Source organism: Hemiscyllium ocellatum, chromosome 9 (genome assembly GCF_020745735.1).
Source record: "Hemiscyllium ocellatum isolate sHemOce1 chromosome 9, sHemOce1.pat.X.cur, whole genome shotgun sequence".
Lineage (NCBI taxonomy): Eukaryota > Metazoa > Chordata > Chondrichthyes > Orectolobiformes > Hemiscylliidae > Hemiscyllium > Hemiscyllium ocellatum.
In genome coordinates, this window is record NC_083409.1 from 60,478,309 (window position 1) to 60,501,074 (window position 22,766).

The window sequence follows — 22,766 nt, forward strand, 5'->3', positions numbered from 1 at the left end:
GAAAACATATTATACTAGAGAGGAAGAACAGGAGAAACAGGTGTTAGTTACTGCCCAGCAGAGTGAGGAATCAAATCCAGATGATACTGATTTTGATGTCCCTCAAAATAGATTAAAAAATGAAGAAGTCCTTGAGGAGTGGGATAGGATAGTAAGCTGTCTCAGGAGCATAGAACACAGTTGAAAGATTTATTACTACAACAGTACAATGCCATATGTAAGAATCAGATGGGGAGGACTAATGCTATTGTACATGTGGTAGACATAGGAAATACTGCTCCAATAAAACAACACCTTAACCCTTTCAAAGCCAGACAGGTCCAGATGGAGGTGGAGGCCATGCTTGATGAGGACATCATTGAACCAAACCGGACAGGACTCAACGATTCTGCATGGATTATTGGAAGGCCAACACTGTTACAAAAGTGGACACATATCCAATTCCTAGATTGGAGGACTGTATCGAGAAAGTCGTACAAGCCAGCTACATTACCAAGTTGAACTCAATGCGTGGTTACTGGCAGGTACCTTTATCAGAGTCAAAGAAATTTCTGTGTTTGTAACCCCAAATGGGCTATATTAGCTTAAAGTGATGCCCTTTGGAATGAAGAACGTACTAGCCACATTCCAAAGACTCATGAACAGAGTTGTGGCAGGGTTAAGAAACTGTGCAGGCCATTTGGATGATGTAGTGATCTTTAGTAAGTTCTGGAAAGAGCATACGGTACAGTTGGCAGACCTCTTTGAATGACTATAAGAAGCAAAACTGATAATAAACTTAAATAAAACAAAATTCGCAAAAGCAGAGGTGACGTTTTTGAGACATAACATCGATAATGGAAGGTTGACCCCAAAGAATGCAAAGATGAAAGTCTTCAAGGAATTTCCATGATCAATCTCGAAGAAAGAGGCACTTTGATTCTTAGGACTCAGCAGATTCTATCAGAAGTTTGTTCCAAACTTCAGCAGTGTAGTGGCACTGTTAACCAATTTTCTGAAGAAGAACACAAAGTTTTGGTGGACAGAACCACGCCAAGAGTCATTTGACTGTTTAAAATCAATATTAACCACTAAACCAGTTTTAGCTACACCAAACTTTTCAAAACCTTTTAAAGTCACCATTGATGCTAATGACACTGGAGTTGGAGCTGTACTCCTACAGGAAGATGAGGATGGGATTGTACTGCCAATTGGTTCTTCTTGAAGAAGATCAACAACCACCAGAGGAGATACTCCACCATCAAAAAAGAACTATGGAGTTTGGTACTGGCCTTACAACATTTTAATGCGTATGTCACAAACAATGTGTCGGAGACGGTTGTGTACACTGACCACAATCCGCTTATATTCTTCGAACGCTTTAAAGACGAGAATATGAGACTATTTCATTGGAGTTTTATGTTACAGACTTGTAATTTAAAAATTGTACATGTTGTGTGTCGGAATACTGTAATTGCAGATGTGTTATCATGGATTTAACTGATAGAGTTTAGATGAGATTTGTCTTTATTTAAAATCACCTTAACTTCTTTCCATATACCTATTATATATGTTAAAGTTATCTGTATGTCAGTATAATGTGTTTAAAAAGTAGAGAAAAAAATGAAGCCATCTTTTGATTATGATTGTTCATTTTCTCTTAAGGAGGGAGGTATCATGAAAATGTGGGTTTACTACATCTTTATGAGAGCAAAAGCTAGCCATGATAATACCAAGTGTTCTTAATGACAAAACAGATTTAAATTAGACCATTCAGTTTAAATTATACCTCCCCCCCCCCCCCCCCAAAAAAAAATTCCAATCAAGTTTGAATTGAGTATGTTGACAATCTTAAAAGCCAATGACCCAATCCGATGCTTTGGGGGTATAATTGAAAAGTTGGGAGGATAACTGCCACCAGACCAACAGCTGTAAACTGCTAGTCAGAACTCTGTGAGAGGTACCTGTCTAGAGAAGGAGTTTGTATAGAGAAAAGCCTCAACACTGACCTGGAGAGCCAATCTACTGACGAAGATAAAGAGAAGATTCAATTGCTGGCTCATTTCAAAATTTGAATTTTCCTGTAAATCGTAATTGGGAGTTTTATCAGACTAGTAATATAGAAGGGAAGGTAACAGATATGTTAGAGTATGGAATTGTAAATAGTTGCTAGTTAATTATTCTTTGTTATACTTTAAGAAATAAAGTTGTTAATTTTTACTTTAAATAGTTCTTGGCCACTCAAATGGTTACAGATTACTGCATGGGATAAATCTTTTCTGTGTTGCTGGTTTTAAATTAAGCAGGAGGGTTTACCCTTTGCAGTGACAGTAGAAACATATTAAGGGGAGGATGAAGCAACCATTGGCTGACAAGGGAAGTCAGGGACAGCAGAAAAGCAAAAGAAAAAGTATACAATGTGGTCAAGATTTATGGAAACCAATGGATTAGGAAGCCTTTAAAAACCAACAACTAAAAATGCAATAATGAGGAGAAGATAAAATATGAAGAAAGGCTAGCTAGAATATGAAATAAGTTTGCAAGAGCTTTTAAATATCTAAAAGGTTTAGATTAGATTGCTTACAATGAAGAAACAGGCCCTTCGGCCCAACAAGTCCACACCGACCCGCAACCCACCCGTACCCCTACATTTACCCCTTCCTAACACTACGGGTAATTTAGCATGGCCAATTCACCTGACCCACACATCTTTGGACTGTGGGAGGAAACGGGAGCACCCGGAGGAAACCCATGCAGACACGGGGAGAACATGCAAACTCCACACAGTCAGTCGCCTGAAGCGGGAATTGAACCCGGGTCTCTGGCGCTGTGAGGCAGCAGCTAACCACTGTGCCACCGTGCTGCCCATTTAGAGGGAGGCAAGAGTAGATATCAGATCACTGGAAAATCTGGCTGGAGAAGTAGGAATGGGGAAGAAAGAAATGACAGAAAACTGAATAGGTACTTTGTATTAGTTTTCACAGTGGAAGACACCAGCAGCATACCAGAACTTCAAGATAGTTGGGGGCAGAGACCATCACTAAGGAGAAGGTAATGGGAAATCTGAAAGGTCTGAAGGTCAATAAATCATTTAGACCAGATGGGCTCCACCCCAGAGTTCTGAAGGAGATAGCTGAGGAGATTGTAGAGGCATTGTCGGTAATCTTCTGAGTATCACTGGAATCAGCAAGGGTTCCAGAGATCTGAAAAATGGCTAATGTTGCACATATTTAAGAAAGGAGTTAGGCAGAAGACTGGAAATCATAGCCTGGTTAGCTAACATTGCTTGTTGGTAAGATTTGAGTCCATTATTAAGGATGAGATTGCAGAATATTTGGAAGTGCATGCTAAAGATAGGACTGGATCAGTACTGCTTTGTCAAGAGGAAATCATGCCTGACAAATCTGTTAGAATTCTTTTGAGGAGGTAACGAGCAGGTTAGACAGCGGAAAGCCAGTGGATATGATCCATTTGGATTTCCAGAGGCCATTGACAAAATGATGCACAGATGGCTGCTAAATAAGATAAAACCCCATGGCAAGATACAGACATGGATAGAGGATTGCCTGACTGTCAGAAGGCAGACAGCTGGTGAAAAGGGGGCATTTTCCTGGTGGCAGCTGATGACTATAGTGGAGTTCAACAGTTAATGTTGGGACCACAAATATTCACATTATTCATGAATGATCTCAGTGAAGGAACTGAGGGCACTGTTGCTAAGATTGCAGATGTTACAAAGAGAGGTGGAGGGACAAGTGGTGTTGTGGAAGTGGGGAGGCTGCAGAAGGACTTGTATATGCTAGGAGAGTGGGCAAAGAAGTGGCAGATTGAATACAATGTGGGAAGATGTGAAGTTCTACACTTTGGTGGAAAGAATAGAGACATTGATGATTTTCTAAATGGGGACAGGCTTCAGAAACCTACGCACAAAGGGACTTGATAGCCCTGGTTCAGGATTCTCTTAAACTTAACATACAGATTCAGTTGATGGTTAGGAAGGCCAATGCAATTTTAGCATTCATTTCAACAAGCTAGAATAATAGACCAGAGGTGTACTGCTGAGGCTATATTAGGCTCTGGTCAGACTGCATTTGGAATATTGTGAACAGTTTTGGGCCCCATATCTCAGGAAGGATATGCTAACATTGGAACAGGCCCAAGAAGATTTACAAGAATCATTTCATGGATAAAGTGCTTGTCATATGACTCTAGGTCTATACTCAATGGAGTTTAGAAGAGTGAGGAAGAAGCACATTGAAACTTATAGAATACTGAGAAGCCTGAATAGAATGGACTAGCTAAAGACGTTTCCACTAGTAGGAGAGATGAGGACCCAATGGCACAGTTTGAGTGAAGGCATGACCTTCTTAGAACTGAGATGAGGAAGAATTTCTTCAGCTAGAAGATGGTTCATCTGTGGAACTCATTGCCATAGAAGGCTGTGGAGGCCAAGTCATTGATTATATTTAAGACAGAGGTTCTTAACTGGCAAGGAGATCAAGGATTATGGGGAAAAGGCAGGAGAATGTTGAGAAACATATCAGCCATGATTGAATGGCAGAGCAGACCTGATGGGCTGAGTGGTCTACTTCTACTGCTATTACGGTCTTATGGTTTCTTTTGAAATCTCATTTGGAATCCATCTCTAACAACCCTGAGTATATAGGTTTCTTGTCATTTCACTCCTAGCTCTCTTGCTGACAATTTTGAAATTGTGACTCCTCGTTACTGACATACCAAACTAGTGGAAATAAAATTATCATTCTTCACACTGTCAAAGTTGTTCATATGGTCACCTCTTAATTTTTTCTGTTCCAAGGAGAATAAGCCTAATTTCTCTAATCTTTCCTTGTATCTAAAATCCCTCATTCCTGGTGTCACTCAATTAAATCTCCTTTGAACTCTGTCCAGGACATTAACATGTTCCCTTAAATGATTAAACACAATACTCCTGATGTGGTCTGATCACTGATTTGTAGAGGTGTAACATCACTACCTTACTTTTGTACTGTCTTCCTCTATTTATAAGCCTAAGGATCCTGTAAGGCAGCATCCGAGGAGCAGGAGAATCGACGTTTTGGGCACAAACCCTTCTTCAGGAATGAGGCTGGTGTAATCTAGGTAGCTGTGGGAGTCGGTAGCTACCTAGATTGCACCTCCTCCCACCCTGTCCCTTGTAAAACGTCATCCCATATTCCCAATTCCTTCACCTCCGCTGCATCTGCTCCCAGGAGGACCAATTCCACTACCGAACAACACAAATGACCTCCTTCTTCAAAGACCACAATTTCCCCTCCAACGTGGTCGACGATGCTCTCCACTGCATCTCCTCCACTTCCTGCACCTCTCCACCCTTGAACCCTGCCCCTCCAATTGCCACCAGGACAGAATCCCACTGGTCCTCACTTACCACCCCACCAACCTCCAGATACATTGTACCATCTTCTGTACCATCCTCCGTCATTTCCGCCACCTCTAAACAGACCCCACCACCAGGGATATATTTCCCTCCCCACCCCTATCAGTGTTCCGGAGAGACGACTCCCTCCGCGACTCCCTCGTCAGGTCTACACCCCCCACCAACCCAACCTCCACTCCTGGCACCTTCCCCTGCAACTGCAATAAGTGCAAAACTTGCACCCACACCTCCCTCCTCACTTCCCTCCAAGGCCCCAATAGATCCTTCCATATCTGTCGCAAATTCACCTGCACCGCCACACACACAATTTACTGTATCCGTTGCACTTGATGTGATCTCTACATTGGGGAGACAGGCCGCCTACTTGCGGAATGTTTTAGGGAACACCTCTGGGACACCTGCACCAACCAATCCAACCGCCCCGTGGCTGAACACTTTAACTCCCACTCTGCCAAGGACATGCGGGTCCTTGGCCTCCTTCATCGCCAAACCATGGCAACACGACGCCTGGAGGAAGAACGCCTCATCTTCCACCTAGGGACCCTCCAACCACACGGGATGAATGTAGATTTCTCTAGCTTCCTCATTTCCCCTTCCCCCCCACCTTATCTCAGTCCCAACCCCCAGATTCAGCATCGCCCTCTTGACCTACAATCTTCTTCTCGACTTCTCCGTCCCCAGCCCCTCTCCGGCCTATCACCCTCACTCTCACCTCCTTCATCCTGTCGTATTCCCAGTGCCCCTCCCCCAAATTCCCTTACCCCTACCCTTTATCTCAGCCTGCTTGGCACACCAGCCTCATTCCTGAAGAAGGGCTTGTGCCCGAAATGTTGATTCTCCTGCTCCTTGGATGCTGCCTGATCTGCTGTGTTTTTCCAGCACGACATTTTTCAACTCTGGTACACCAGCATCTGCAGTCCTCACTTTCTCCTAAGGATCCTGTAAGTCTTCTTAATAACTGTTTCAACTTGCCTGGTGACCTTCAGAGAATCATGCAGGTGAACCGCAAAGTTCCTCTGCTCCTGTACTCCCCTCAAGTTGTACCATTTGAGCCTGTAATGTCTCTCCATATTTCACCTACCAAAATGCATTACCTCACATTTCTCTGCAATGAATTTCATCTACCAGGTATCTGCCCATTTGGCAAACTTGTCAATTTCTCTCTGACGTCACTCAAATTCATCCCTAATTCACTATTTACCCTAGCTTAGTATGATCTGCAAATTTAGAGATGTTTCCTTCAACACCCATCTCCAAATCATTTACATAAATCAGAGAAAACATGGGTCCTAAAACTGAACTCTAGTGAACACCAATTTCATCTTGTCTCCAATCTGAGAAATTTCCTATCTGTTTCCTATCTTTGAATTCATGCTGCCAAAGACCCATGAAGCCTATACATTTCTAATTTGCTACCCAGCCTGCCATGTAGCATCATATCAAGTGCTAACTGAAAGTCAAATATGCAATATCCACAGCACTACTCTCATCCACTACCTGTATCACCTTATCAAAGAACTCAATTAAACCTGAGTTCAGAGAGGCCTGGAAGATTTCTATCAACAATTTGCAATTTGCTACTTTACCCCTCCCTAGAATGCATCCCATATCGGACATGGTGGCTTCTCTAGCTGGAGTGCTGCAGGCATTCTAACACCTCTATTTATCTATCAATATACTGCTCAGTTGCTGAACACCCACAATTTCAACAAGGCAATTGTCACTATCTTCTAATTTGGTCAAGACAGAAGCAAAATATTCATTTAGTACCTCTGCAACATCTTTGTTTCATAAGCAGCTGATCCTGCTTGTACCTATGGCCCTCACTCTACCCTTTGCTAATCTTTCACTATTAATATGCTTTGAAAAACATTTTATGATTTGTTTTTGTGCGTTCTTTCATCATACTTCTCTCAGCCTTCCTTATTCCATCCTTAGCCTCTCTCCTACATTTGAGGTACACTTCCTGATACCTATTGTTAATATTATTCCAGTATGCACCTTCTTCCCTTATCAACTTATCAATACCCTTAGTCATCCCTAGTACTTTAGCTTTGGATACACTGTTAATTTCTCATGGGTATACACCTAACTTGCATCCTATTCATCTTTCTTTTGAAATTCTCCCATTTTTCATCAACTACTTTATCCACTAAAATGCATTTCTCATCAGTGTGCTCCAATTCAATTATGAGATCTCTAAAATCTGTCTGTTTCCAGTCTGGAATCTTAATCATTGACTATTTTTTATCCTTTTCCAACTTAATATTGAACCATTTATATTATGATCACTATTTCCAAAATGCTCCCCAATTCTGATATTCTCCACTTGGCCTGCCTCTAGAACAAGATTCTGCACAGTTCCCTCCCTGGTAGGACTGGAAATGTATTGTTCCAGAAGGTTCTGCTGCACATGTTGCAAGGGAATTTTTTTTTCTTCTGTGCCCCATAGTCTACCCTAGGGTAATTGAAATACCTGTTACCACAACTGTACTTGTCCTGAAGATTTCCCTAATATGCTGAAAAATATCCCATTCTACTTCCTCTCCACTGTTTGGAAGTTTATAATAAATACCCAACAAGATCACTACTCCTTTCCTGTTTCTCGCCTCCAATCATTTAGATTTCAGTTCAGGAACTGCATCTCGTTCAAGGGCAATGATAGTATCTTTGACCAAGACTGCTACACCTCCTCGCTTTTTACCCACTCTGTTTCTACAAAAAGCTTATAACCTGGTTGCTCAGCATGCAGTACTGTTCAAGCTTGAGCCACGTTTCTATCAATGCTACTATGTTATATCCCCCAAAGCAATTTTTACTTCCAGTTCCTCAATTATGTTCACTATATTCCGTGTAATTACAAACATAAAATTTACCCTGTTCTTATCTCTTCTTTGCCCATTGGAAGGCGACCATTTCTTTGTTCACTGTCAACACTCAAGCCTTCCTGTACTTCCATTTCCTACCTCTCCTTTACTGTCTTGGTGTTTTCAAAACTAGGCCCATTAGTCAACACATCCCCTTGCCTTTTAAGTTTAAATCACCACCACTACATTATTTACTCTCATTTATTACTCAGGTGAAGCCCATCTCTTCTGAACAGCTTTCTTCTTTCCTAAAAGTGATCTCAGTGTCTCAAAAATCTAAATCCCTCCCTCTACATCATCCTTCAAGACATGCATTTACCTCCCTGATCTGCCGTTGCTTAATTGGTGAATCTCCTGACACAGGTAGTATTATTATCCTGGAGGTGCTTCATTTCAACTTAGTGCATAACTGCTGAAATTGATCCAGCAAGACCTCCAAGTTATCCCTCCTTAAGTTGTTGTTTCTGACATGAGCCACAACCTATGGTTATTCATACTCCCTTTCTAGAAGTTTATCTCGCCAATTTGTACTGACCCAAATTGGAAGGTAACAGACCATATGAAATTCATGACCTTAGCTAAAATTTCACCTGTCTGTCCCTTAAGCTTTTGAGTCATCCACTATAACTACTATACAGCACTGATTAGATTAGACTTACAGTGTGGAAACAGGCCCTTCGGCCCAACAAGTCCACACCGACCCGCCGAAGCGCACCCACCCATACCCCTACATTTACCCCTTACCTAACACTACGGGCAATTTAGCTTGGCCAATTCACCTGACCCGCACATCTTTGTGACTGTGGGAGGAAACCGGAGCACCCGGAGGAAACCCACGCAGACACGGGGAGAACGTGCAAACTCCACACAGTCAGTCGCCTGAGTCGGGAATTGAACCCGGGTCTACAGGTGCTGTGAGGCAGCAGTGCTAACCACTGTGCCACCGTGCCGCCCAAAATCTGCCTATCAATTTCTGTCTATTTTTCTAGAATAGCCTGGGCACCATGGTAGTGTGGTTTTTCCTTAAGTTGTCCTCCCCCCAACTCAATCATGTTGCTCACTAAATGGGCATTTAAAGTTTTTACCTGTTAGACAGCTCCAATGAGTCTTGGGTTTCCTAGATCTGTTATCTCCTTCCTTTTGGTGAATAGTCACTCATGCAACTGCCATTTCTATATTCCTCCTTGCCTGCCTTTCACAGTGTGGTCATTCCACTCTCTGGTATGGCTGTTCCAGAAACTCCTCCGCTTCTTGTGTAGTGCACAGTGAGGAGGGACAATGCGCCAAATCAGCCACATGTTGTTCAAGGACTGCTCCCTCTGGCATTTCATGTATATTTGACTGTTCTGGATGTCTTGTGGATTGAAAACATCCCATATTTTACATGCCAAACACATCACAAGCTTTTCCAGAATCCCTGCTATCTTTGCTAGTCAAGATGATGCACACAGCTGAGGTTCTGCTGTTTCTAAGCCACAAACAATTTTCTAACTGTGCCTCCCTACTCCCCTTCCCCTTCCCTGCCTACCCCTCTTTCTTTTGCTTCAAAGAGAAAGGAGGGAGGGAAATACTACAGTAATGTAATGTATTTCCTTCACATGGCATTTTTCTTCCAAAATAAATTTATTTTGATGCAGAAATGCTGGGAGACTTTGCAGTTAAAGACTTCATTTTGGAATCATCATCTCAGTAATTGATCAAAAGGAAGAATTTAACAGTACATCACAGCTGCCACTAGAAACTGTACCTTCAGGAAGTCATTTAAAGCAGTTCTTTTGCCTCCACGTTGCTTTTTCCTGCTATCTCGAGTGCTGGATCAGTAATGTACATGACTGGTGATATCGTGATGTGTGATTTGTTCCTAGCTTGTCTGTCTATTGTGACTGCAAGTATGTTTTGTGCTCTGCGACCTGCACAGGCCTTCTGTAGCCATTATGTGGCCAAGAATTATCAATGGAACAAAATTTCTTATGCCGCCATGAAACAAAAAAAAAATGGTAGATGTGATAACATCAAGAGTGTCAATAATTGTGCAGTAGAAATCTGGAACACAACTTCTTAAAAGGGATGCTATGAGTCAATTGTACTTTTCAAGACAGATGTTTTTGTTTAGAGTTTCAAAAGTACAAAAACCGTGAGTAAATGGATAAGAAGCACATACTCAGTCTAACTGAATGGCTGAATAGGTTTAAAGATTGTATGCATGTTCTTACCCTGATGTTTTTGTAATCTGATATATATTCCTATATTTATGAAACTTAAGGTCTATAAACATGCCATTTTTATCAGGTAAGATGTCATTTTTTTCTTGGGTCAAAATTAATTGTATCAAATTGTTTTGAAGTTGGCTGATTCTCTAGCTTTTGGACATATCTTCCACCAAATCGTTGTTGTTGTGTGCATATCCTACACCAGATGAAGTGACAGTTAATTTGGAAAACAAGAAGTGGGGGAAAAATCAGCATGAGACTAAGTAACTGAACAATTTCTACATTAGAATGGCAAAATAATATTAAATGAATAAAAATTTGGAGGACCAATGTTTTGTTAGAGCTTTGAGTGAAATGTCAAATTATTTTGAGATACTGGAGCAAGCAATGATCATTTGTCATTCCTTCTATTATAGGAAAGGTTTTTTTCAAGATGAGCAAAATATATCGTTATTTGTTTAGAAACCTGTATTGGTTAGACAATCAAGTCATTCTTTATGCAAAAGCATTGATTGGTGTTACATCATGGAGACAGACCACAGAAGCAAATCAGTCTTTCTACCTCTAGATTCAAATCACAGTAAAATTAAAACCTTTACAGGCATGCAAAATTGACCCCAATAGTTCTTAACCAGGTTTTGAATAACTAAGCCCAAACCTTATGATCAACCAATTCCAGACACTAGTTTATATCTTACCTGAAAGGCTCAGCAATTTAACAAAAATTATAACTTCAATAGCGTAAAATTACACTACAAAAAAATCTAATGGTTTTATACTCTAAACCCCAAGCCTGGGTTTTCAACTCATTCACATAAATTAAAATACAAGCACAGTTAAGGGAAAAATAAAATAACAAAACTGGCCAGGTTATGGCAGTGGTTTTCATGATCCATTGTTCTACAGGCATAACGGATTACTGAAGATGTCAATCAGGGCCATCTTTTACAGTTCAATTGGATAAAGGCAGTAATACTTATAACTTAGTTGTCTATTCTATGAGCTTCCAAGAGTTGATCATTGGAGATTAGGCAGGGAGCTTTCATATTTTGATGTTGTACCATCACAGAAACCATTTTTTAAAACTTAATGCAAACTCTGACCACTCTCTAACAGACTGACAGTTGCCTCCACAAGGTCCCACTTACCACTCACCATCAGCCATCTGCTTGGAGCATAAGGGCTTTTTCAGACTTGCTCGAACCAATTTGTAGGAACTGATCTCATAAATAGCCAACCTCTGATATCTGTTTAAATACGATTCTCCTCCACAGTGACAAAACATCAGGAGAATCCATTTGATCAGGAATCAACCTGCAATTAACTTTCAGGCCTAACCTCATGAATAAACAAAAGCTTGTTTGGTTTGCTTTTCTTTTACCATAAGCTGTCATCCACTGTTCAAAAATTATCTTTAGCTCACAGTTCCTATTTAATAGCTCCCAATCAAAATTGTAAAAAGAATAAAATAAAAATAATGAAAGATCAGCAAGGATTTTATCACTTATACAGTTCTGTGAAGCTGGGAATGTATGTACAATATAACATGATTTGATCAATAGATGTGGTTAGCATTAGTTATTGTATCCTTGGGTTCATCATCACTTAATGATTCATGCTTGATGAGAGAGGTTATAAATGTTGCAAGTATACTTTACTCCAATCTATTTTGATATTTAATGATTACCACTCCTTAACTTTACATTGATTTTTAAGAAATTATAGATAAGGAACAGCATGAGCTGAAGTATTTTAACGAAAGTCTTCTAATAATTTAATATGTGCGGTTTTTTGTGCTTTGGTTCAAATTGGAATTAGTTATGTAGTTATATAAAGTTATGCTTACTAGTTGTGCCTAGTTTCCCCTTGTAGTTGCTTATAGCAAGCCCAGACCGGCACTCCAATACATCATGCTATAATATTGCTGTGAATGGCTGTTCAGCAAGACTTTGATTTTGAATTTTCTTGATGTTTGTTACTACAATGCTACACTAGAAGGTTGTTTGTTCACCAGCAAAAACAATTGCCTGCAAATATCCTAGATTTGCTCATTTGCAAATAACATGGTGTAAATCTGATTGGATTTCTGTTCTGAAAGTGCAGTAAGGCCTGAGGAAAATTGAGTGTCAATGACACACACCATCTGCAAGTGCACACACCATCTGGGATGACTGCAGTCTTCATTGTAGCACTAAGGAAAAGCTGCAAACATTCTTTACTCAACCCTATTTTTATCCACTCAGCATCTCACACCTTCATCTGTAATGCCACTGACTGGAGCTAAGAGCAGTCACAAGACAGCTGTACTCATGCAGTACCATGAGGCACTACCTCATCACAAGGCTGTAAACTTTTCACAAGAAGGCCAGCGAGCCCTCCGGAGAGAAATTAAGATGTTATGCTTTCAATATTATTGAAGAACATACATCAATGTAGAGAATTTTTAAAATATCTACTGACAAAGAAAAGGATAGCATTCACTTACATAGCCACTGACAGGAAAATTGTGATATGGTGTGGTTGGAAAAGATCGCATTGATGGAAAATCATATGCTCTGAAAACGAAGAAATTCCGCAAGAATCTTGAAGATCCTTGCAGCCTATGACCAAATGGTGTGGAAGGTGTCTGGTGTGCTAATACTTTGTCAAGCTATTTTATTCTCTTTGCCATCACATCGGACTATTTGTCAGTCTGTACCATAAGGGAGGCATGGATTAGTATGCCAAGGGAAACTCTACACCTTCTCCAACCTTACTGATGGTGGACCAAACAAATGTTGGGACTACATAGGATTATAGTCTTCCTTTGATAGATTATGAATCTATCCTAGTCTTTGGGGTTGGCACTGACTTTTGCCTACTTTGTATGCTTTTCTTCTATCTTAATACTCTCCTAAACTGCTTTAGTTAGCCATGGTTAGTTTATCCCTCTCTTAAATACATTCCAAAAGGAGGAAAGATTCTTGGCTGAGAATCATGAATTACTTCCTTAAATATCTGCCACAGCATGCTGATTGTTATTATTGTTAATCTAGCTGCCCAGTTAACTAATTTCATTGTAATTCCGTTTAAGTTAAATACAGTTGTTTCTGACCCAAGATTCTTACTCTCAAACTGGATATTAAATTTTGTCATGTTATGATAACAGGTTCCAAGGGGATCTTTTATTGACCTTGGAGATCATTTACTAAACTTGCCATTTTACATAGTACCAAGATACCTTGCCTGGCTGCATGACATATTGGTCTAGGAAATGATCTCTCATGCATTCTATGAATTTGTTGTTGTTGTTACCTTTTGCAATTTGATTAACCCTATCAACATGAAGATTAAAGTTATTTATAATTATTGCTCTATTCTTTTTGCATGCTCATATTATTTAATTTATAGCCTTTCCTAACAATAGCTATTGTTTGAGCGTCTATTCCAAATGTTATGAAGATGTGGGTACACTTTAAGAGAGTTAAAAGCAGCAGCAGAACTACTGAATATAGCACCAAGTGTTCTCAAAAAGGCAACAATGTAACATTTGCTCGAACGACTCGATTACCTCGTTACCTGGAGACAAAAACAAATTTGAATTCAGCTAATCAATTTAAATTGCACCCTGAAAAATATCAAACTCCAATCCAGTTTGAATTAAGTATACTGACAACCTTAAAAGCCAATGACACAATTTGATGCTTTGGGGATATAAGAGTGGGGAAAATTGAACAATTGAGAGGAGAACTGACAAGCCCAGCATGTAAACAGACTGCCTGAAAAATAGCTCTCTTAAAAAAGGTACCTTTTTGATCAGTAACCTGTGACAAAGAAATTCCTATGAGAAGCAAAAAAGACACAGGAAGATCTGAATAGAGAAATGAAAGCTGCCTGGCTTTGAGATAAGAAGTCTTGTTTTGTAAAAATCTTAGTTGGGAGTTTTATCAGACTAGCATTATAGAAGGGAAGGTAACATATAGGTTTGAGTAAGGAATTGTAAATAGTGGTTAGTTAATTATTCTCTGTTATACTTTAAGAAATAAAGTTCATTTTTACTTTAAATATTTCTTGGCCCCTCAAATTGCTGATTTTAAATTTAGCAGGAGGCTTACCTGTGTCTTAGCACTACCAACATTGTCTTTCACCTGCATTTGTTTTTAACCTCGGCCCAAATGGACCCTACATCATCGGAGCCAAGTTTGTCCCTCTCAACTTTCCTTATTTTAACTGTTATTAACAATGCTATTACACTACCATCACCATTCCCCCTGCCTTTCTAAAAGGGCAACTATCTCTGAATGTTGAGCTCTCACTTTTGACCTGCTTGTAAAGATATTTGTGTAGTGGTTATGAGATCACATTCTTCTATGTCAATTTGCACTATTGATTTGTCTACCTTATTTCTAACGCTTCATGCATTAAGATACAAATGTTTTAAGTTGTTCAATTATCATATCACTGCACTATTATGGTTTCTTGATGCAATATGACATTTACACATTTTGACTCTTGTTATTTTCTGTAACAATCATCCCCATCTGTAACCTTCCTTGTCCTTTGACTTTGATTTTCGAATCATCCACACAACTAAGTGGGCACCCCCCCACAAGCCAGTCCCTGCAATTTAAATTTAAAGCCTTATCAACAGCCTTATCTATTTATGCGATTCATCAGGACTCTGGTCTCAGCATGATTCAGGTAAATCCCATCAGAAAAGCTCCTTTTGGCACCAGGGGAGTTCCGTGCTAAAGTTCAACAAGATTAGTGGTTCAGGTACTAATCCAGACATTATTATCTTTTTGGTCCTACTTTTTAATTTTAGCCCCTAGCTGCTCCTATTCCATCAGCAAAAACACTTGAGGGGAGAGGAGGAGAGGGGGGGGGGGGGGGGGAGAGGGGGAGGGGAGGGGAGGGAGAGGGGGAGAGGGGGGAAGAGGGGGAGAGGGGGGGAGGGGAGAGGGGGGGAGGGGAGGGGAGAGGGGAGAAGGGGGGAGGGGGGAGAGAGGGGGAGGGGAGGGGAGAGGGGGGGAGGGGAGGGGGGAGAGGTGGGGAGAGGGGAGGTGTGGAGAGGTGGGGAGAGGGAAGGTGTGGAGAGAGGGGAGGAGGGGGGAGAGGGGAGGGGTGGAGAGTGGGGGAGAGGGGGAGGGATGGGGAGGGGGGGAGAGGGAGAGAGGGGGGGAGGGGGGAGAGAGGGGGAGGGGGAGAAGGGGGAGCGGGGAGGGGGGAGAGAGGGGGAGGGGGAGAGAGGAGAAGGGGGGGGGGGGAGCGGGGAGGGGGGGAGAGAGAGGGGTAGAGAGGGGGGAGGGGTAGAGAGGGGGAGGAGGGGGGATGGGGGAGAGAGAGGGAGAGAGAGGGGGAGGAGGGGGAGAGGGGAGAGAGAGGGGGAGGAGGGGAGAGGGGAGAGAGAGGGGGGCGATGGGGAGAGGGGAGAGAGAGGGGAACGATGGGGAGAGGGGAGAGAGAGGGGGGGAGGGGGAGAGAGGAGAGGGAGGGGAGAGAGGGGGAGAGAGAGGGGGAGGAGGGGAGAGAGGAGAGAGAGGGGGAGGAGGGGAGAGAGGAGAGAGAGGGGGAGGAGGGGAGAGAGGGGGGAGAGAGAGGGGGAGGAGGGGAGAGGGGGAGAGAGAGGAGAGAGGAGAGGGGGGAGAGAGGGGAGTGGAGAGAGGGGAGGGGTGGAGAGAGGGGAGGGGTGGGGAGAGGGGAGGGGTGGGGAGAGGGGAGGGGGAGAGGGGAGATGGGGGGAGGGGGAGGGGGAGGGGGGGAGGGAGAGGGGGAGAGGGGGAGAGGGGGAGAGAGAGAGGGAGAGAGGTGGGGAGAGGGGAGGGGTGGAGAGTCGGGGAGGGGGGGAGAGGGGGAGGGATGGGGAGGGGGAGAGAGGGGGAGAGGGGAGAAGGGGGGAGCGGGGAGGGGGGGGAGAGAGAGGAGAGGGGAGGGGTGGAGAGAGGGGAGGGGTGGGGAGAGGGGAGGGGGAGAAGGGGGGAGGGGGGAGAGAGGGGGAGGGGGGAGAGAGAGGGGGAGGGGGGAGAGAGAGGGGGAGGGGGGAGAGAGGGGGAGGGGGGGAGAGGGGAGAAGGGGGGAGGGGGGAGAGGGGAGAAGGGGGGAGGGGGGAGAGGGGAGAAGGGGGGAGAAGGGGGGAGAGAGGGGGAGAGAGGGAGAGAGGGGGAGAGGGGAGAGAGGGAGAGAGGGGGGGGGGGGGGAGAGAGGGAGAGAGGGGGAGGGGGGAGAGAGGGAGAGAGGGAGAGAGGGAGGGGGGGAGGGGGGAGAGGGGGGAGGGGGGAGAGAGGGGGAGAGGGGGAGAGGGGGAGAGGGGAGAGAGAGGGAGAGAGGGAGAGTGGGGAGAGGGGAGGGGTGGAGAGTCGGGGAGGGATGGGGAGGGGGAGAGGGGAGAAGGGGGGAGCGGGGGAGGGGGGAGAGAGAGAGGGGGAGAAGGGGGGAGGGGGGGGGAGAGAGAGGGGAGAGGGGGGGGAGCGGGGAGGGGGGAGAGAGGGGAGAAGGGGGGAGCGGGGAGGGGGGGGGGAGAGAGGGGGAGGGAGAGAGAGGGGAGAAGGGGGGAGCGGGGAGGGGGGGAGAGGGGAGAAGGGAGGGGCGGGGAGGGGGGAGGGGGGAGGAGAGAGGGGAGAAGGGGGGAGCGGGGGGGAGGGGGGAGAGAGGGGAGAAGGGGGGGGGGAGCGGGGAGGGGGGAGAGAGGGGGAGGGAGAGAGAGGGGAGAAGGGGGGGAGCGGGGGGGAGGGGGGAGGGGGAGAGGAGGGGGAGAGAGGGGGAGAGGGGGAGAGGGGGGGGAGAGGGGGAGAGAGGGGGAGAGAGAGGGGGAGAGGGGGGGAGAGGGGGGGGGGGGAGAGAGAGAGAGGGGGGAGGGGGGAGAGAGGGGGAGAGGGGGGAGGGGGGAAGAGAGGGGGAGAGGGGGGAGGGGGGAAGAGAGAGAGAGGGAGAGAGGGGAGAGGGGTAGAGAGGGGGGGAGAGGGGAGGGAGGGGGAGAGAGAGGGGGAGAAGGGGGGTAGAGAAGGGGGGAGAAGGGGGAGAGGGGAGAAGGGGGGGAGAGAGGGGGAGAAGGAGGGGAGAGGGGAGGGGTGGGGAGAGGGGAGAAGGAGGGGAGAGGGGAGGGGTGGGGAGAGGGGAGGGGTGGAGAGAGAGGGAGGGGGGAGAGAGAAGGGGGAGAGAGGGGGGGAGGGGGGAGAGGGAGGGGGGGGAGAGAGAGGGGAGAGAGGGGAGAAGGGGGGGAGAGAGGGGGAGAGGGGAGGGGTGGAGAGAGGGGAGGGGTGGGGGGAGAGGGGAGGGGTGGGGGGAGAGGGGAGGGGGGAGAGGGGAGGGGGAGAAGGGGGGGAGAGGGGCGAAGGGGGAGAGAGGGGGGGAGGGGGGAGAGGGAGGGGGGGAGAGAGAGGGGAGAGAGGGGAGAAGGGGGGGAGAGAGGGGGAGAGGGGAGGGGTGGAGAGAGGGGAGGGGTGGGGGGAGAGGGGAGGGGGGGAGAGGGGAGGGGGAGAAGGGGGGAGAGGGGCGAAGGGGGAGAGGGGAGGGGTGGGGAGAGGGGCAGGGGTGGAGAGAGGGAGAGATGGGGAGGGGGGTAGAGAGGGGGGAGACTGGGGGAGGGGGGAAGGGGGGGAGAGGGGAGAAGGGGGAGAGAGAGGGGGTGATGGGGGGGAGGGGGGAGGAGAGGGGGATGGGGAGAGAGAGGGGGTGATGGGGGAGGGGGGGAGGAGAGGGGGAGGGGGAGGAGAGGGGGAGGGGGAGAGAGGGGGGTGAGAGGGAGGGGGAGAGAGGGGGGTGAGAGGGAGGGGGGAGGGGGGGAAGAGGGGGTGGGGGAGGGGGAAGAGGGGGTGAGGGGGGGGTGGAGAGGGAGTGGGGAGGGGTCAAAATGGAAGTTTAAGAAGGAAATTGAAGGGAAAGTTAGAACAAGGGAAGTCAAGAAAGACAACTGTGTCAATGAGGCAGAAAACTCAAAAAGGGGTTATGCTATAAGGTTGAGTGAAATAGGAGTTGATGGGAAGGGTGAAGGCAGTAACAAATTGAAAATACTATACATGAATGCACGAAGCATTGGAAATTAGATGGATGAGCTTGAGCCTCTTTTGGAAATTGGCAGGTACGATATTGTGGGAATAACTGAGACGTGGCTTCAAGTGGACTGGGCCTGGGAAATGAATATTCACGGCTACACATGCTATCGTTAGGACAGACTGACGGACAGAGGGGGTGGGGTGGCCATGTTGGTAAGGGATGATAATCAGTCCCTTGCGCGGGGGGACCTAGAATCAGGGGATGTAGAGTCAGTGTGGTTAGAAATACTAAAGGTAACAAGACCCTCTTGGGAATTATCTACAGGCCCCCAAACAGTAGTCTGGATGCCAGATGTAAGTTAAATCAGGAGCTGAAATTGGCCGTCACATGAAGGGCTTATGCTCGAAACGTCGAATTCTCTATTCCTGAGATGCTGCCTGGCCTGCTGTGCTTTGACCAGCAACACATTTGCAGCTGTGATCTCCAGCATCTGCAGACCTCATTTTTTACTGTCACAAAGATGTTACTACAGTTGTTATGGGGGATTTCAACATGCAGGTAGACTGGGAGAATCAGGATGGTATTGGACCTCAAGAAAGAGACATTGTGGATTGTCTCAGAGATGGATTTTTAGAACAGCTGGTGCTGGAGCTGACCAGGGAGAAGGCAATTCTGGATCTGGTATTGTGCAACGAACCAGAATTGATCATGGACCTCGAAGTGAAGGAGCCATTGGGAAGTAGTGACCATAATACAATAAGCTTCAAACTGCACTTTGAGAGGGATAGGGTACAATTGGAAGTGACAATATTTCAGTTGAATAAAGGGAACTATGGAACGATGAGGGAGGAGCTGGCCAAAGTTCAATGGTGCAATACCTTAGCAGGGATGACAGTGGAGGAACAATAGCGGATATTTCTGTGTATAATGCAGAAGTTGCAGGATCAGTTCATTCCAAAAAGGAAGAAAGATCGTAGGAGGAGGCATGGGTGGCCGTGGCTGACAAGGAAGTTAAGAAACATATAAAGTTAAAAGAGTATAACATAGCAAAGATAAGTGGGAAAACGGAGGACTGGGAAGCTTTTAAAGAGCAACAGAGGATTACTAAGAAGTAAACACGCAGAGAAAAAATGAGATACGAAGGTAAACTGGCTAGTAATAGAAAGGAGGATATTAAAAGTTTTTTTAGGTATGTGAAAGGGAAAAAATGGTTAAGACTAAAATTTGGCCTTTGAAGACAGAAACATGGGAATATATTACAGGGAACAAAGAAATGGCAGAAGAATTGAATTGGTACTTCAGATCTGTGTTCACTGGGGAAGACACAAGCAATCTCCCTGAGGTACCAGTGGCTGAAGGACCAGAATGTAAAGGAATTTATATTTGCCAGGAATTGGTATTGGAGAGACTGTTAGTTTGGTTGATAAGTCCCCTGGGGCCTGATGGTCTACATCCCAGGGAACTGAAGGAGGGGGCTCGAGAAATCGTGGATGCCTTGATGATTATTTTCCAGAGTTTGATAGATTCGGGATCAGTTCCTGCGGATTGGAGGGTGGCTAATGTTGTACCACTTTTTAAGAAAGGAGTGAGAGAGAAAGCAGGAAATTATAGACCAGTTAGTCTGACCTCAGTGGTGGGAAAAATACTGAAGTCTATTATAAAGGATGAAATTATGACACATCTGGATAGTAGTAACAGGATAGGTCAGAGTCAGCATGGATTTATGAAGGGGAAATCATGCTTGACTAATCTTCTGGAATTTTTTGAGGATGTAACTCTGAAGATGGATAAGGGAGATCCAATAGATGTAGTGTACCTGGACTTTCAGAAAGCTTTTGATAAAGTCCCACATGAGAGGTTAGTGAGCAAAATTAGGGCGCATGATATTGGGGGCAAAGTCCTAACTTGGATTGAAAGTTGGTTGGCTGATAGGAAACAAAGAGTAGTGATAAACGGTTCCATTTTGGAATGGCAGGCAGTGACCAGTGGGGTACCGCAGGGATCAGTACTGGGACTGCAGCTTTTTACAATATATGTTAATGATATAAAAGATGGTATTAGTAATAACATTAGCAAATTTGCTGATGATACAAAGCTGGGTGGCAGGGTGAAATGTGATGAAGATGTTAGGAGATTACAGGGTGACCTGGACACATTAGGTGAGTGGTCAGATGCATGGCAGATGCAGTTTAATGTGGATAAAAGTATGGTTATCCACTTTGGTGGCAAGAACATGAAGGGAGATTACTACCTAGATGGAATCAATTTAGGTAAAGGGGCAGTACAGAGAGATCTGGGTGTTCTTGTACACCAGTCAATGAAGGTAAGCATGGAGGTACAGCAGGTAGTGAAGAAGGCTAATAGTATGCTGGTCTTCATAACAAGAGGGATTGAGTATAGAAGCAAAGAGGTTCTTCTGCAGCTGTACAGGGCCCTGGTGAGACCACACCTGGAGTACTGTGTGCAGTTCTGGTCTCCAAATTTGAGGAAAGACATTCTGGCTATTGAGGGAGTGCCGTGTAGATTCACGAGGTCAATTCCTGGAATGGTGGGATTACCTCACACTGAAAGTCGGGAGCGACTGGGCTTGTATACTCTTGAGTTTAGAAGTCTGAGAGGGGATATGATTGAGACATATAAGATTATTAAACGATTGGACACTCTGGAGGCAGGAAACATGTTTCCGCTGATGGGTGAGTGCCGAACCAGAGGACACAGCTCAAGGATTGTGGAATCAAGGGTTATGGAGATAAGGCAGGAACAGGATACTAATTAAGGATGATCAGTCATGATCATATTGAATGGTGGTGCAGGCTTGAAGGGCAGAATGGACTACTCCTGCACCTATTGTCTATTGTGTATAGTCTCCAGCTTCCACATTATGCAGATACAACACATCACCTGGCTCTCCATCTCTATTTACTTAGTTCTTAATTTGTTTTTTAAAAATTTCCAAATGGTCTTTTTGTTTTTAATCTGTAAAATATTTCCTTGATTCACCATTAATCTGAATGTAACATGTAATAGTAAACAGCTGTAACCAACCAACGTGCTTATAGTTTTCCTGTGACGTCACTCTTTGTTTTGTTTTGGAGTCCCGATCCCCTGCTTTAATTTATCCTACTGAAGAAAAGGTTATGCACTGAAACTGAAAAAAGCACCTCTTCCTCTCTGCACCAAATTCCCATGCTGCTCCAAAGTCCCAAACATTTATACTCACTCAGGTTGTGCCTCAGTCCAGATGTGATCTCTCTTTACTGATTGTGTGAAGCTTACTGCTTCAGCTTTTTTATTATAATCAAGGCATCTTATAATCAAAAATAAATTAGCTCTGCCTTCTTGTTGATCAATGCATTATCTATAAATCTGTACAGCTGCCTATGCTCACAGTAACTGGTGCTGCTCATTGTCTGAATTCCAAAGCTGTTCAATTGTCTTCAGCTAGTTTTCCAAATACTGACCGTACTGTGAAAATATTATCGTCACTTTTATAGCTGACACCGTTAATCATGATGTGATTTGCCTTCAGTAAGATATTTTGCCTGATGTTACAATGCTTATACTACATCACATAGAGCAAGAAACTGGAAGGTGTTAATAGTTATAATAGGAACATGTATTTCAATAGTATAATGACTGTGAGACATACTGCAATAATTTGGAGTCGACAGCAAAGTGAAGTTAAAGTATATCTTCAACTACCTTATTGAATGGTGAAACAGGTTCTAAGGAGATGTTCTCCACTCCTGTTTCTTATCTTATTTTATTATGGTAATTTCTCATTCCTCATTTCCTTTTTCTGTTCAAACACTATTATAAATGTATGACCTCCTTTACCAATCATCCTGTGGAGTATACAGTCCACTTCATTGTCATGCATGGGAGTTTGATTGCATAGAAAAGGAACAATTCCATTGAAATAGTTACTTCAAGGGAACTACATATCTGTACAAATGTGCTAGGGGCCACAGAGAACATTCCTAATAGTAATAGAGTTGTTCCGCTTGTTGACAATGGACACCTTACAAGGACAATGGTGATAACATGAGTCTGTCTTTTAGTAACAAGCTGATTGTGAGACTGACCACAGCAATTTGGAGTGGGCAGCAAAGTGAAGTTAAATTGATCTTCAATTATCTTATTGAATGTTGAAACAGGTTGAAAGTGGGGTTATCTATTTATTTTCTTATTTTGCTTCAACATAGCACTTTAAAGTAGCTCTCCCTCTGAGATTCCAGAGATTAGTGGAATAACACACTGATAATTGCCGAGTATTTCTATTTTGTTATGACTTCCAGTGACTTCAAGTTTGATAGGACA